Here is a 5,845-nt window from a genome sequence, read left to right as displayed (position 1 = left end):
GGCGCCCCTCACCTGGGGCCGGGGTGGCGACCCGGGCGCTCGCCCCCAGCTGTGCCCTCCTGACATGCCGCGCCTCCGCCGTCCCAGCGGCCCTGCATCCGGGGGGTGTGTGGGTAGGGTGTCTTCTCGACCACACTGTCGGGGACCGTGTCTCGCCCTCGCACTCCCCCTGCCTCCGCCCGGCACTTTGCTCCGCTCCTGCTGTTGATGCTTGTGGTTTTGCAGTCTGGGATGGGCTGCGTCCTGGGCAGATCTCTACCTGCAAGGAATGCCCCGCTTCGAAGTTGACTGGCTGGCCATGACAGACACCCCCCCGTCCAGGTTGCGGCTGCTCGGTGTCCTGATAACTGAGACAAACTTTCTGAGACAGGGTTAGTACTTTGCACAGGTCGCCAACGGTGCAGGGCTGGGCAGCAGTGCGTCAGCATGTGGAAGGGGGCCACCGGCCAGCGGGAGGTGGCCGGGTGCTCCGGGACTGGATGGACAGGGTTTCTGATCCCAGGGCAGTGTGTCCAGGTGCTTGTGTTTTCCCCTTGAACCTCTCAGGGTTATCTTAGAAAATGTGCCGGAATTTAGGTGATCAGTGGCCGAATTGAGGCTTCATGCAAGTGAAAGGCCACGCCAACCTCATTACCACTAACGGTAAGGAGAACTTTAGCTCGCTTGACAGCTTTCAGCGCTGATTGGAAACTGATTTCAAGGCCTGCGTATTTGGTACTGGAAAGTCGAGGGCATTTTTAATACATTTAAATTTTCCCGTGCACGGTGGGAGGTAGGTAGTTGCTTGTCACAATTCTGAAAACAATTTCATGAAAACCTTTTGACTTTTCTCATAATAGTGTTTATATTTGGATTCTGCTGCACTTCTGTACATATCCAGTACTATGACATCAGAAGACACGAAGTTTGCTTGTGGTCGAATTAGAAGTGGATTTTGTCCATGGAAAATATTGGTCCACAAGCTGCTAGCCCTGGAAAATTGGCCTGTGATGCATTATCTCAATAGCGGGCCCTGTATGAAACTGATGATGACATTGCAGAGGAGAAAGACCAGATGAAATTCATGTATACATTATCGTCAAATTGTATTAAACCGTTGCCTGCTTGAGGAATTAGTTGAGTCTGAGTTAGACTGATGTCTATATTAAATCAGTTCAAAATGTACTCTGATTTTATGTATTAATAAGTCATCTGGGAGAATTGGATGTAGTTGGGCGGTAGGCTATTATATAGCCTACTTCGTATTCTAGAAAGCTGGAAACAGGTAGTAGGTCTTCGTACTATTGGGACATGTAGTGAATATACCAGCCAACATAAGAAGATGTGACGATAAGTGTATGATGTGTTTTGGGGGCCTGAGTTATTCGATGACAATTTTTATATATGATAATTGTGATAGTCTGAGAATTTTTATTCTTTTGCTATTTGCTTTATGATTCATGTCATTTTCTTTTCATTCTAGTAGTTATTGTGATGTTTTTTATTTGAATGCCAGAATGTTCTTAGGCATGTGTAAAAGGAGTGTTCTTATTTATCGGCTCACTAATTCTAAATTTGTGACTTCCAAAAACTTGTACTTAAAATTTTTTTCTTTGCCTTAACCCAAACTTGTACTTGTTAAATTACTGTATATTTATTTGAACTCAGATGATACAGCATTAAAGCTGAAAATCTTTTTATCCATTCTTTAAGAGTAGTCAAAAGAAGCAATTCTATTGTGCCAAGTAAAAATATTGGGAGTGGGATATAGCCAGGCTTCTAAAGATAGACTCTGAAGAGTGTAGTAGCTAAGTAGCAAAAATTTCTTGTCTTGAGGATATAGAGCCGGGTCTGCATTCCAGTCTACCATTATCTTGAAGTGATGTGGGCATGATTATGGCTGGATAGATGATGTTTGGAGAATGAAATAGATACTGTGGCCTGTGGGGTTCCCAAGCACAGAGCTTTTTTGCTATGTCTCACAAATTTTAATGAGTTTCTACATGTGTATAGCTTGTACCTTATGTAAATAGGTTAGCCACTGGGAATGACCAGCAGCCCCAGGCTGTTCCGGCCTCTGGTACTGCGAAGACAGTTGAGTTTCTTATGGAGATAGTTTTATGAGCATTTGCCACCACAAACAGTGGAGGCAGACGAAGTACAGGCTCGAGCCTCAGTTATGGTAAAACAGACTCAGTTTTTAAGGAGGGGTCTAATATTCTGAGCATGGAGACTTGATTTGACTCTTGGCTTTTCAGAGTGGGGGAATAATTTTCACTTTATGTTAGTGTATGAAATTGGTTATAAATATGTGAAAATAAGCGGACCTTAATAAGGAAGAGTTAATGCAATTAAGCAGAACTTGTATCTCAACGTTCTCCTTTTCTTACTTCATTTACTTTCCATATTGCACTCATTCAATGGATGGGATGCAATAATTGTTTGAGTATAACCAGTTTGTGCTCATGCTGACTCCTTTTTGACATTTTTTGTTTTTTTTTGGTGTAATTTTTGGGGAATTTTCCTGGGAAATTTCTAGGCATATATTCAGTTGATCTGAAGTTAGATTTAGACTAAGAATATTAGTATATTTGAAATTTTGAGCCTTCTTGTTTTCGAAATAGCCTTAAAAATAGAAAACAATCCTTTTTAAACACTGATGAAAAATCTGGTTACAGACTGTGTTGTGATAGACATAGTACAGCCAAAAATACATTCAAGAACCTTCCCCGCTCCTTGCCCGGTTTAGTAAGCTTAAATAAGAAAATAAGAAAGTCCTTTTTTTTTTTTGATAAAAGCCCAATTTTCTCAGAATGTCAAGTCTAACAACTGTTTGCCGTGGTGTTTTCCCCCTTGCCTGTTCTAGATTCGGCAAGTACTTCATGTCCCCAGTCCATGGCAAAAACTTAATTCTGGTAGGGAATTCTCAGCCATGGGATCTTGTTGAGGGATGCAGGCTTATGCTGGAGAACTTGGCTGGCAAACATCGGAGGTGGAAACTTTTTTACAGTACGGTTTTCTCTGTACCTAGGTTCTCAGTGTGGCGGGGAGCATGGGCACAAATATCACAATTCTGGGATATTTTTTCATACTGTAGATATCCTCTTCCTTTCTTCCTCTCCCCACAACCCTTCGCTAAAAGAACCACTACCGCTTGTAAGAGTATGTTGTGTCTCTCAGGTGCGTGGGGCTGAACAAAGGCTGAGAACCTCGGCCCTTCGCTGATACCTCCTAAGCCAAATTTCCACTCCCTATAATTTGCCTTCTGGTGATATCAGTAGGCATCCTGTTACTTGCATTTGTGAAGAGAAGTATAAATTGTGGTGGTGAAGAGACTACATATGTAATCAAGAGTCAGATTTATTGCATTGTGTTGTACACATGGAAGAGACCAGGTAATTGTTTAGCTAAATACTTACTAAATTGTTTTGACTGTGACTCACAGTAAGAAATACCCTGATTCAACACACACACACACACACAAAGTTCAAAGAAAAATTTGGGGAAACAATACTTATGTTTTCAGAACCTTACTGGAGCTGGCTCGTCACAGTGGTTTGCAAGGGCAGTTATGCCTTTCTCTTTTCACTTAGCTCCATGTTCAGGGACATCTCGTTGGCAGCTTGAAATTGGCCGTGGTGGGAGTATGTACACCAGGGAAATCAGCGTGGCGCAGTTCAGGGCTTGCCCGCTTCTGGATAGCCAGTTAAACATTTACAGCATCTCACTGCCTGCAACAACACACTTTGGCATTTTCTGTTCTATTTCATTTTATTAAAATAAAATGATGGGTTTTGACCCCCAAATTGATTTTATAGCCAGCTAAAGTAACAGTCTACAATAGTTTAGTCTACCTCTTCACTTTGCAGGTATATATACTTAAAGACTGAAGTTCAAGTTTATATAGCTGGTTATAAGCAAAACCAGGGTATCCAGACTCCTAGACCGGAGTTGTTTCTAGTGGACTTATCTCCTCTCTTAACCCAAGCCATTCGTGTAGCTCAGTTGGGGTGCCTAAGGTGTGCAAGGCGTTGTGTTAAGCAGTTTGACTAGAGATGAATAAGGCATGAACCTTGACCCTGAGGCCTTTGTGTTCATGTGGGGGATTTAATATGGAAACAAAGATAATATAAGGCAGAAAGTAATGTGTAGTACAGAGGCAAAGATAAGGTGCTACAGGAGTTTAGAGAGGAGGGAGAGATTACTTTTAGTTGAAGGATAAGGGAAAAGTGACTTATAAATCATGCTTTGGAGGCTGGGTAGGATTTGGACATGTAGAAATAAGACAAATAGCATGGTGAGAAAGGCCTTTCTGGGTCAGGGTGATCAAAGGCATGGAGAGAAAGAGCTAGGCAAGAAAGAGTCAGCACCAGATGGTGAAGAGCCTTGATTGCCAGTTTTCCTCTCTGCTTTTCAGTTTATCCTTCATTTTTTGTTTCCGGAGTCACCTAGGACTTCTTGACGTTAAATAACTTTATATGCTATGCTTCTGATTAGAATATGACTCAGAGAACACTTAGGTATTTATCCTTAGAGTAAAAGCCAAGGGGAGAAGTATCAGGATCAGGGAAACAACCTTGGGTTTAGCAATCCTAAAACTGATGGAAAGGGACAAATATTTTCTTTGTAAGGAGATAGCATTATTTTTTGTTTTGCCAAATTGGCTGTAGCAGAGCAGGAAGCAAAGAGCCATCTAAAATATGTTTTCTAAATGACTGGGTCTTAATTTTTGGAGGCAGGTCTGGTTCACGCAGAAAGGCAGTTTATACAGATCCATAGCTGAGCTGACTAGCTTTCAAAATTTAGGGCAAGGCAAGCCAGCTGTGAGGGATTGATAGATTCTTTACTCAAAGAAGTTCCTTGGATTTCAACACTTATGTGTGTGACAGCCTGTATGACTGAGGATGTTTCAAAGACCTGGACGGAGCTTGTCTTATTTCACAGGGGAGTTAGGTGGCTAGAAACGAAGATAAATGACAATCAGTTGTGTCTTTTAATCAAATCAAAGCACTAATGGTAGTTCAAAGGTTTTCCGTCTGCTGATGATTTCATACTTACTGCTTTGAATTAAAATGAGACACAATTTGAAGAAGCTTTACTTCTCTTTGACCTGCTAGTTCTATAAAGGTAAAAGCCTTTTAGACTGTTGCCCAGGTAACAACACATACAGAGACTGTTGGAAGTGTGTGGAAAATTTTGGTAATCTTGGTAATTTAGTTGCCGTAGTAAGTAAATACTTGTTTGGTACAAAGCTGGGTTCCTTCTGGGTGGTTGACAATTTTTGAGATGAGCTTTGGTTCCAAAATAAGTTCGAATTGTGTCTTTGCCATACTGTTTTCCTCATTTAAGCTTCGGATACATTGTCCTGCCATTTTAGGAGGCCTCAGCAGTTTTCATCTGAACTGCTCCACGAGATAGCACATCCTGAGCAGCTTGATAAGAGTTAGATGCAGCAGGCCTCAGATACCTCACACCAATTGAATGGAGTAGCTAATCATGTCGGCACACAGTTGAGTTTTCTTTCTTTCTCTCTCTTTTTTTTTGAGACGTGTTAGGCTTTCCAAATTTAATTTATTAGAACCCTTCCAAATTTTCTACCATCATTTTTTTGTGATACAGATATGCACATACACATAAATGTGTATGTTTGTATGAATGTACACACACACGTCCATTAGTTGTTGGCCTTGGGGTGAAAATACAGTCTACCTGGCAATGACTAAAAACAAGTGTCTGGCTCTTTGAAGACGGTCATGTGAAATAGTCACAAATATGAAAGCAATGCAAACCCAAAGGGATTTTTTGTATGTCAAATTTCCAAGAAAGGAGCCCATTTTAAAAGCCAAGTGTAGAATTCATTCATGTA

This window comes from Pteropus vampyrus, unplaced genomic scaffold (assembly GCF_000151845.1).
Source record: "Pteropus vampyrus isolate Shadow unplaced genomic scaffold, Pvam_2.0 Scaffold65, whole genome shotgun sequence".
Lineage (NCBI taxonomy): Eukaryota > Metazoa > Chordata > Mammalia > Chiroptera > Pteropodidae > Pteropus > Pteropus vampyrus.
Note: the sequence above shows the minus strand (reverse complement) of the source record.